This window comes from Ambystoma mexicanum, chromosome 11 (genome assembly GCF_040938575.1).
Source record: "Ambystoma mexicanum isolate Mex_15411 chromosome 11, UKY_AmexF1_1, whole genome shotgun sequence".
NCBI lineage: Eukaryota > Metazoa > Chordata > Amphibia > Caudata > Ambystomatidae > Ambystoma > Ambystoma mexicanum.
Genome location: NC_090934.1, coordinates 1,340,941,460 through 1,340,953,646, shown reverse-complemented (window position 1 = coordinate 1,340,953,646; position 12,187 = coordinate 1,340,941,460).

Genomic DNA, 12,187 nt, shown 5'->3' with positions numbered 1-12,187 from the left:
ATGTTTATAGCGTTTTTGGTCTAGGACAGTACGTGCACCACTCTTTGGCTTGCGGAAGGTTTATTTCACTATTGGCTTGGGCAATACTTCATTCACTCTTAGCTTGGGCAATGCTTGCTCTCCATAACTCATAAAAGTTAATGTTCAGTCATTTAACTTCATTGATACTTTGTTCTTAGACTGCTTGTAATTTGGTTCCTAGGTTCACCTTCACCTAAGAATCATTTATGGGTACTCGCGACTCTTTTTTCATCTGTTTTCAAAGGTGCAAATATTTAATGAATATATTTCTGGACTTTTAACTCTTACGCGAGTAAAGGGAACGAAGTTCACTCATGCGCAAGCTCTAATTTTCACTATTCCCACTGTCCCGCAATCAGCGGTCGCATTAACACAACTTTCACTACTATGTGAGTGAATCTATTGGATACAGTTGCCTGCCTTTGTTCGTGAAAGGTATCAGAGCGCTTGACAGCACTCATCCCCTTCTTTCTTGTTACGTTTGCATACTGCTTCTGGCTTCTCTTGCACAGACCCTTCTTTGGTAATGGTGTTTTCGGCCCTGCCACACCCTTAAGGAGCTCTTCTTGCTCCTCTGACTCTCAGCTGCATAACTCATTTTAGCCAGGTCTCTGGCACACTTACTGCTGCACAATCTATGCAATCAGGTTCACCTGGGGGAAACCTTCATGCCTTGCACCGCACAACCTCTGCACTTCAGATTTTGGGGGAACAGGACCCTCTCAGAACATGCAGTTGGCAACCCTTCTGTTCACCCACTTCTTCTTGTATTGCCAACACTGTGCTCGGCTTCTGCTGCTGCTATAACTGCGACTACTGACTTAACAGCTCCTTCTCCTTCTACTTCTAATGGCCTGCACCTGAGGGGGGCTTTTAAGCCTCTCTGCTTCCCTCAGGTGTGCATCATTAAGCTTAACAGGCTGTCCTTCACTGCAACATTGCTCTTCAGCCCTCTACCTCATCCCAGTACTCATGGGATTATGGGACTTGCAATCCTTGACAACAAAATTAGGTTTTCTTGTTAACTTCTTATTGTTAAATGCATTGTTATTTTCCTTACATGCATTTAAAGAGGAATGATTAAAGTTTACTTGAAAAATGGTAGGCCGTTTGATTGAGCCAATATTTCTAAGTTTCCTTTCACTGTACGTTTGGGAATAAAGGGGATTTGTGATCTTGGAAATCTCAAACCATCTTTCTTTTCTTTGGGTATGTAAAGATGTCATACCATCAGGTGGTTCTGATACATCATAACGACAATAAGCCATGACGTGTGTTGGCACCTTTAAACACTTCTTTTCTTTCAAGGATAAATACTGTGTCTCATCCCACTGGATCTCCTCACTTCCTGGGCCTTGTCTCCTTTCATGTGACCCTCTCATAGTACACCACCCCCAAGGTCAGGATCAGGAAGTGTCTGCCTTTCCCTGGCCACCTGGGAGGAGACTTTAGGCTGCAGGGTTCTAGTGAGAGATCCATAGGGTACATCACACTTCCCTCACATAGAATATGTTTAACAAGAGTCTGAGCAGTGAAAGCTTCCATCACATAGAATAAGTCTAGCATGGGCCTCAGCAGTGAAAGCTTCTCCATCACATAGAATAAGTCTAGCATGGGCCTCAGCAGTGGAAGCTTCCATCACTTAGAATAAGTCTAGCATGGGCCTCAGCAGTGGAAGCTTCCATCACATAGAATAAGTCTAGCATGGGCCTCAGCAGTGAAAACTTCCATCACTTAGAATAAGTCTAGCATCAGCCTCAGCAGTGGAAGCTTCCATCACATAGAATAAGTCTAGCATGGGCCTCAGCAGTGGAAGCTTCCATCACATAGAATAAGTCTAGCATGGGCCTCAGCAGTGGAAGCTTCCATCACATAGAATAAGTCTAGCATGGGCCTCAGCAGTGGAAGCTTCCATCACATAGAATAAGTCTAGCATTGGCCTCAGCAGTGGAAGCTTCCATCACTTAGAATAAGTCTAGCATGGGCCTCAGCAGTGGAAGCTTCCATCACATAGAATAAGTCTAGCATGGGCCTCAGCAGTGAAAGCTTCTCCATCACATAGAATAAGTCTAGCATGCCTCAGCAGTGGAAGCTTCCATCACTTAGAATAAGTTTAGCATGGGCCTCAGCAGTGGAAGCTTCCATCACATAGAATAAGTCTAGCATGGGCCTCAGCAGTGGAAGCTTCTCCATCACATAGAATAAGTCTAGCATGGGCCTCAGCAGTGGAAGCTTCCCTCACGTAGAACATGACCAGCAAGTTCCTCAGCAGTACATGCTCCTTGGCATAAAGAAGCATACAGTCTCTTCACAAAGAAGAGATACAGAGCAACCCCCTATAAAGGGCTGAGTACCTAATATGTGTGATGGCTCAGATGTTACAATACTCTTGATCACCCAACAGAAAAGTCTGGTAAATAAAAGATACACAGTTGTGAAAGTAAACTAGTTCTGTATAATCCACAGATGAGGGTACAGGAAACAGCGGTATAGCATAACATGTGTGATATCTTTAGGTGATGCGTTGGGGGGTAATGGCCTGTCTTGGAATGCAGAGCAGAAATATTGTGCAGGGAAAAAGACATACCCACACTGTGTTGGTGACTGTACCATATCCCCTGAAATGTCTGTGTATGCTGCCATCACATAGCTTAAATCATACCTGTGCAAATGATAGTTGAGCATGAATAATCTCAACGTGTGTTTGTCCAATCCTACAAACGATACTAACATTAGGGCTACAAGCATATCATCCTTCATATGTGTCATTACAATCATGTTGTGTGTGCATCATTCTTACCCCATTTTATTTGAAGGTAAATTACACTTTAGTACCACATGCGGATGGCATATGCTGACTATTGCATCATTGTATTCTGCTGTGACAAGTTCATACAGAAAATCCCTCCAGACATCCCAGAATAGTACTTTCCTTGGCAGACTACTATTTTCCCTCTACACCTCATCTTTTGGTAAACCAATTTCCTCCTTTTGGTTTTTATTACCACATATTTTCTGATGGTTTCCAAATCTTCCCATTTTCTGAAAAACTTGTGTATAGGCGTGTTATAAATGCCATATCATATCATATCATACCTTTTCCCTCGACCTGTTGAATATCAATCTGTCTTACATATAAGCAACACTAGCTACACATTACTATCTTACGTTTGATAAGTCTAAGACCAAAGTCATCTAGATCCTGAAAATCATGCCCCCACCCCATACTGCTCCCCCCATTTTCCTTCCACTGAGAATTTCTCATTCCCTCTTGCAAGCCTTGAAATTTTAGAATGCTCTCGGACACCGTTCTTAAAACTGGAAAACATCGGATCTGCTCTTCAAGTCTTGGTCCTCTCCCACCTGGATTGTGGCACTGCCCCTTCGGAAGGCCTTCCATTGACTACCCTGGCTTCCCTGAGATGTGTCATGCATGCTACAGCAAGTCTCATTAAAGAACAATGCAAATTCGACCACATCACTGCGACCCTCATCGAACTGCACTGGCTTCTGCTGCAAGCCTGTATCATCTTCAAATCCTACTGCATAATCTACAAGGTTGTCACTCTGAAATCCCCAATCTACCTCACTGAGAAACTCAGCATCTCCAGAGGCCTATGATCCACCAGAAGTGAGGACATGGGCAGACTTGAACTTCACAGGTGCAGGAAGGAAAAAGAAACAGAAGACCGTCCTTCTCTGACTATGCCCTAAGATTCTGGAACCTCCTCCCTATCAACATCTGACTTGTACCCTCACATCTACAGTTCAGGAGGGAGCTCAATACCCTTCTCTTCAACTCTCTAACACCTAAATCCATATACGCTCCATTCTCCACCCTATCTGAGATTAGGTGATCCAACTCCCACTGTTTCCCCCCCTGGTTATTTGTAGACCCATTGCTGCAATTGCTTGCCCTCCCTTGTTTTTAGAACCACACTCCCTCGTTTCTCTGCTTCCTAACCTTTTTCTTCCCCACATGATTGTATAGCTCTCCCTGTTGTCCCGAAGTTAGGTCCACACTCAATAAATACCTTAAAATAATAACAATATCACTTCCATCACAACTGCTGATAAGCCCAAGTGACTAAGCATCAAGTGGATCCACCTCCTCACCTAACACTCTGCTAAAATGCTCCTTTCCACACTTGTATCCACTCAATCCACACGTGTACCCACTCAACTCCACTGTTGCTCCAGCCTCCATGTCGGACTGCCACTCTACTCTAATGCTACGCTAAATACAATTCTCAACTGTGCTCCTCGCACTCTACACATTCTCCCTTGCTTCTCTCCAACCTGTGCCCATCAACTTTAAGCTGGCTAGTTCTTCATGCCATACACAGCATCCTTCACATCTCTCCAACTGGCCGTTAATTCTTTTCCTGTCTTCTCCCATCTGTCAAACCTCATCATCTGCTGCTCATTGTGTATCCTTTTCTCCAACTTCATGCTCAATCACTCAGTACTGTGTTTCCCCATGCAGCCTCACCCATTTGCTCCTTCTCTCTTCTGGACATTGCACATTGGAACCTTCTTTTCCCTGACAACAAGAATATCTCCACCGTCACTTCTTTCCTATCAGTCCTCACACTCTCCATATCCTCCAAAAAGGTAACACTACCATTAGCATATGATATTGCCCCTGCACTTTAAAACCCTCCTCTTCTAAGCTGTACATATTGATTACTCAACTATTGCATTGTATATTGATATCTAATACTGTGCATAATAGTTAAGTTATATGTCTGTGTTGCCCTAATCTATGTTCCACTAGAATCTTCAAAAGTCTGTGAGTTCCTTAACATAGAGAATACATTTTACATTGTAAAATTCAGGGTAACATAGTTGCATCCATTTCATCTATTATTGCCAATTGAGTTTATTTTTAACATCAGGAAAATCAGATATTGCAATAGGAATACGTTTTTTTCAGTTCTTGAGGAGAGAAGGTCTCTCTGGCAAACGTTTCCTATTGAGTTTACTACATGGTTCAGGCCAATGCACCCTTCTTGAGGGCGCATTGGCCCGAAACCCTGAATTATACAATGTAAAATGTATTCTCTATGTTAAGGAGCTCACAGGCGTTTTTGTCTAGAATCAATTATGTTAAACAGCAAGACATATGTTATCCTTGATTTAACTTTGTGACTATTCTTTAGAGCAAATTTAAGTCTTTTCTTTGCACAAAACAGTAGAATAAATGTCTAATGTTTTTTTCCACTATTGGAACTTGAATAATGTATGTTTGAATGAAAACTGATTAACAATTACTTTGTTGAAAGTGTGCCCTGATTTCTTGCCCTCTGAGGTTCATGGAGGACCAATTCCTTACATGTTCACATGGTCTTGTAGCCAAGACATTATCAGGAGCACCTAAATTATCTTTCCTTGGAGGAATCTTCCTATACATACATATTTTTTGGAACTTTGTTACTGAATTTTTGAAATCACTGAGTGCACCTCTACTCTCGACTAGTTCTGACCTCTGGAAGCAACCATTGCTCATTACAAAGGCCAAGTCTGGTTGTGTGAAAATAATGCTTCTAGAGAAAACCAGGAGACATATGATGGAGGACTGCCAATGTTTGAAGTTGGGCTCGGTTTACATGCAGAACAAGAGGGAGTTTGGCTTTGAAAGTTATCGGGTAGGCACTCTTAGGGTGGCCGCCTCTTAAATCTTGGGTTGATAACAACACGTGTATATGCCCCCTTTGTGGCCTTAGTGAAGAGACAATTGTCCACTTTCTCTTCTTTTGCCGAAGATTCAGCTCTTTAAGGCATCTCTATTTGGTACCACTCTTAAACTCTGTCGGCATTGGCACCGTCTCAGAGGATATGACCATTGTTTTTTGGGTTGTAAAATACATTTGTAGAGGTGGTCCCAAATATGGCCTGCACTCCAGCCACCCATGTCGAGATGCCAGAAGCATACTCGTCAAGATATGTGACGTATAAGGAGCAAATGAACCAACAGAGAGCCACGGTGGGGCACTGTCCAGTAACCATCAGAAGGACATGTATACCTAATGAAGCGCTAATAACCAGACAACCGTGGGCTGCAAGAAACCCATTGAAACAACCATACCAGCCGTTAACACGAAATGAAGACTACTTGCAAACTGTCCCTGAAGAGACTCAAAGAACCTTAATGGAAGGTGAGTGGTGATGACCCAAGGGCCCGGACAGATGTACAGATGAACATAAACGACAATCAAAGGATGACACATAAGGACAAAATGTGAAGTGTACTGACGTAATGGACTTGTAAGAAGAAACAATGTTGATATATAAAGAAACGTAACCATGAAGTGAGATGAAATATGCAACTAACTAACGCCTGTAAATAGGCTTGGAACGCAAGAAGCTAAGGAAACAGTACTGCTTGCAATGCTTAGTAGAAGAATAGAGCGGCGAGCGCCAACTATATACAATTATATATCTACCTCAATGAAGCACATTATACAAGTGCGACTCCATTTTGTAAAAGCAGAATTAAGCCCAGGCTACAAGGGGCCAACTGGGCCGAGACTATATTCCAGCTAAAGCCAGAAGGGGAGAGCAGAATAGAAACTGAGCACAAGGCAGCTCATGCCTGGGAATTCGAGTTCAACTCCAGGGAGGGAGGAGAGCGGCAACTTTGAAGAAACAAAACTTAAGAGCATAGCAGCCAGCCAGTGAAGGTCGCGATAAAGAGGCCCCAGGAAGGTGGCGAGGCTGAACAAAGAATCAAATACGCATATAAATGGAAAATGAAGCTACTTCGCAGTGTACAGACACGTGACCAGCCAAGCGCGAAGAGGTACCAATGTTTGATGTCACCTAGAACCCGAGGATGCCATAACTTTTCCTGATAAGAAGCTACAGTTTCGAGGCCATCCTCAGCCAACTAATTGACACATAGCCCTAAAGTACTGATTGATGGAAGGGAGGCAGGGTGAATCCTGCGGCACACCGCATCTGGGTGTCCATTCTGCAATGCTGCTAATTAAAGTGGAGATTTATGCCTAGAGGGGTAACCCACCCAATCACAATGGACCAAATAATCTAGGGTCTTATAGCTACTAGAACCAATAAGACGTCGTACTTGTAGTGACGTCTATCACGAGTGTTATAGAGGGAAGGGCATAGACGCCCACCCGGTAAGAGTTATCCAATCCTCACGCTCTGTTACCCTATACAGATATAGAACCTATACTTAAGTTACCTTTACCAACCAATAGAATAGCATTATAATTTTGGAGTTGTACACGTCAGTGATGATGAGAATTTGCTATGAAAGTTACTGTCTGAATGAAGAATTGGGGAGTTGAAGCGAGACAGGCAATCGCAGCTCTGATGATTTCAATTTGTTTCCCCTTTTTTTGTACTTGTCATTAAACCGACTTCCCTTTGCCAAACCACTGACTTGTCCTTATTGATTTGTGTTGGAGTAAGTGAATCCTGCACCCCACCCTCCTCAAGGTGCATCTATCTCATTTTAACGTGCCGGAGGGCGAGCTCTGAACCTCATGGGCCCATTCAGAGGTCACTACGCCCTTCAGTACACATTCATCGTTCTTGGCTTTTAAAATGGAAAGAGTCAATAGAGTCTGTGAATATTTCAAGAGTAAACATAGTGAATGCCTCAGTGGGTTCCTTTATCAAACCTAGATAAGGCTAGTTGTGTGTTACAATGATGGGGCTGCAAGATTGTCTTACTGCTCTCCCCTGTTTTGAACTGTACAATAAATTGCTTTTATAGATATGCAGTTTTTTTTGTTCTTGCTTCGATTTTCCAATTGTTTTGCCTTTTGTGTTTTTTACAATGCAATCTATTATCCTTTTTTTATTTCCAAATTCTGATATCGATCAAACTTGTATTTTGTGTACTTTTATGGCCTTGACCCGAATAAAATTGAATCAATCCATCATAAGATCTTAGGACAATGAACCGTCACTTCCTGTGTTATCACCAAAAACAGTCTTATGGAAACAATGTTATGTTATGTTATGTTATGTTATGTTATGTTAATTGGTCTTATAAACCACACGTACACCAGAAGGCATCATGGCACTAAGAGAGATCCAATGATGCAGTAAAAAAGGGGAGATAGTCACAATTACTGAAACAAAAAGGTTTTCAAATGACGCCGAAAGGTCACATGATCAGATGTACCCTGGAGCTCCAGAGAATGCTCTGCTGCCCAACCGGGCTCAGCAAATTCTTGGCACTACAACCCAGAAATCTGTAAAGGAACAGAGAGGGCGCGCTGGGATATAGCGACAGAATTTGTGCTGCAGATCGTCAGGCCATAGGCCGTAAAAAGCACAGTGGACTAGGCACAGTGCCTCAAACTCCACTTGTTGGGCCACTGGAAGCAAATGCAGGCATTGCCTACCTGACGAAACATGATCATGAATGGAAAGGCCAAGAACTGCTTGAATTGCAGTGTTTTGTAATATCTGCAGCCGGTCCACCAGATGAGCTGGTTAAGCCAAATACAGGACATTGCGGTAGTCCAACAAATTCAAAAATCAGAAAGGCCACCACCGGGGCCCGCAGCGCCAATGGCAGAAACTGAAGTACTTTATGCAGGAAACAAAGTTTAAAATGGCCTGTTTGGCATACTACACCGACATGTGCCTCCATCGAGAGGGAAGCCAGTATCTTCAAACCCACATTCTTTTCCATATGTACAGGTTGAGGAAATAAGCCCAAAGAAGAGGGACAATAGTCTGGTGTCTAGGAGTGAATGGCTGAAGACGTTCTGAAGATTAACACCTGTGTCTTTCCGTCATTGAGTTTAAGCCAATTTAAGGCCTTTGAGTCCTCCACCACATTTAGGCAAGCCCTAAGATTGGCTGCCCGGCACAGATTATCCAGAATGAGTGGAACTATAAACTGGTATTGTCAGCATTCATATGGCAACACAGAGCATAGGATTGGATGAGCTGGGCAATGGCTGAACATATACATTAAGAGGATAGGTGAAAGTACAGACCCCTGAGGAACACCACATGACAGAGCCTGGGATGATGACATAAATGGCTGCAGCGAGACAACTTGGGGAGCGGTCAGCCAAAAAGGACCTGAACCACCCCAACACCACTGTGGAAAGACCAGCCATCGACAACCTATCGACAACCTATGGAGCAGTGTAGTACGGTCTATAGTGATGAAGACAGACAAAAAATCCAACAATATCAGATTGCCTCCGCCAACCTGATCAGCCAGCCTCGCCAGACCATCCATAACTGATACCTCGCCAGATCATCCATAACTGATACCAAAACTGATTCAGTACCTCAGACCGACCTAAAGCCTGATTGAAAAGTATTGAAAAACTAAGAGCTTTCCCAGAAGGAACTCAGCATAGGAGTAACTATAGCCTCCAACAGCTTCATAGGGCAGGAAAGAAAGGAGATGGGACGATAGTTGGACGAAAGCAGATGATTTTAAGAAGTGGAATTACCTTGGCCTGCTTAAGTGTAGCCGTAATCGAGCCTGCGGAAAAAGAATTGTTAATGGCCATGGCAACTAAGGGTGCAATTTCTGGTATTATTTGCTTAAAACAAGGAAAGATAGGGTCCAAGGGCATGGTGGATATAAGTTTCCCAGTGGCTTTAATTATAACCTCCAGGTTAACCACCGGAAAAGTGGATCAAGATGACAAATTAGTTGATGCTGCTATTTTGTTGTTAGGGTAATTTTACTAAGAAATATGAAGTGCATGCAGGGGGATAACCATCGCTAGCACTTAAGTTAGCTGCTGGGTCCCCTGCATGCACTTTTAAAATTTGACAAGATGGGGTGGAACACTAAATATTAAATGGTGGCGTATTCTCGTTTACTCTTCAGTTTTCCTCTCTGTCTTGTGAAGAAATAGATGCTGCCCGCAGGTTACGCTTTGCAGGCATCAATGGATTACTGTGGGATCTGCTTAGTCTTTAGCAAGTGCCAAACTAAGGCACAATCCATAGCAATCCTTTTGTTTCACGCCTGAGTCTGCATGAAAATGTCATGCAGGTGGGGGGGAAAAAACACTGTTAAGACGGAAGAGGAAATCACAGCAGAGAAAGGATCTCCTCTCTGTACCGCTCCTCTATCTTGCCACTGCTGCAAAACGTGGCGTACAGGGAAAGCATTAAACCTTGCTTTTACGCCTTGCTTTACCACTCTGCCCAAATAAAATTTGAGGCTGAATGAATCTTCTGCAGCCAGCATGTTTTCTTTTAACAAAGTTGTCGGACCTCCTTTTGTGTTTCCTCTTTTGGGAGGATGGGGGAAGCATACCTTATTTTAGCTCGCTGGATGGTGAAGCCACTGGGGGTGGGTCATTAGTCTTGCATTTTAAAATGATGCTGTCTCCTCAGAATTCTGCATGAAGGCCAATATGCACATTTTCTCTGCACACACAGAAGCATGCCAATTTGTGATGTGACTTTTTCTCACTTCAAAGTACCACCAACAAATATCAGATATTACATGATATATATATATATATATATATATATATATATATATATATGTATATATATATATATATATATATATATATATATATATATTTATTATTGTGATGGCTAGACTGCAAATGCATTATTTTCGAAGGAAAACTAAGGAAACGTGGCACAGATTAATATGTATTTGTCCACTAATAAAACACGTGTAATTTCTGCTGTTTTTGATAATTCCTCATTATGAGAGTCTTGCAGTTCACTCACGACACGTTCCATGAATATATCCGGGCCTTTTCTATTTCCCTTTTTGGGTGGTTTTGCTAACCAGTTGCAGGGTTGTAACCGCCTTTTATGCTAATGACTGAGTTCTTACCAGGCTGATAAAAGCGTTGTCTCCTGAGGTTACAGTACCTTAATTGCTCACAATGACGGAAAAGCGGCACTATTACGTAGTGGCTGGCAACAGCTACTCTTGACTTAGATGTCAGGGGTTATTTTCATCCAGTGTACAGTTTACAGTTGTTAGGGAAAAGACTGGAAAAAGCAGCGCCATTACCATTACTGGATGACTTCACCGCTGAAAAGCATTGCAGGTCCCACCATCAGAACCCACAAGAGCCTGGGCATTCTTTTAGACACACCAGTATCCATGCCAAGGCAACCAAACAAGCTCACGTTGCGCAATATCAATTGTCTTTACACTCAAGAACAAAAGCTTGCATTCCAGCTAAATCTTTGCGCTCTGTTGTGTCGCGTGTAGATGAAGCCAATGGCATGCTGACCTGTATTTCCCTCAGCAGCACCGTTGCTTGAAGACACCAGAAAATGTGATTCTGCCTGACCAGTTCTCAAGACTCCACGTGGTCTTCATTGTTTTAAACTTGATTTAGGGAACAGGTTACTCCCGACGTTATGTATCACATACTTCTATTCAATGAAAATGACACTCTTTTGTTCGCACTGCACCTTAACATTCTTCTTCAGAGTTATTTATTTAAGTATTTCCCAGCTGCCTATTGGTATAATAGACTCGGGAGGGGCCCTACGAGTCCTTGGGTCTACTTGTTGCGTTGATTGTCCGGATATATCGTGAACTCGGCAACCTCCTCCATTACCGCTGTGAAATTCATCTCATGGTTTTGTAAATACAAGAAGGTAACATCTGCAAATAAACAAAAAATCCGAGGGGGTCCTGCTATGTGTATTCCCCTATGTTCGTGCCATTCCCGCATCTGTCGGGCCAGGGGTTCTACAGTGAGCGCAGACAGTAAGGGGGAAAGGAGGCAGCCCTGTCGTGTAACTCGAGCTAGTGTGAAAGCCGGGGATATTACCCCATTGTTTCGGACCCTAGCAGTTGGATTAGTATATAATAACCTAACATATCCAATAAAATGATCTCCCCGCCCATAAAGTACCCCAAATAAAAACTTCCATGATACAGAATCAAAGGCTTTTTCAGCATTAAGAGAGGCTGCTGCTGCCTTAGTCTGGGGATCAATTTGTGAAATAATACCAAAATGGCCTTGCAAGCTTAAGGCTTTTGATTGAGTGGGGATAAAGCCTGCTTGATCTGGAAGAAGCCTATTTGCTAACACCTTGGCGGAAACCTTGGCATCTGCGTTGATCAAAGACAACGGGCGGTAAGAGGCCACCTGATCTGGTGGTCTTCCTGGCTTCAGTAGCACCTAGATCATGGCTTCCGAAAGCGAGGGTGGAAGTGGTC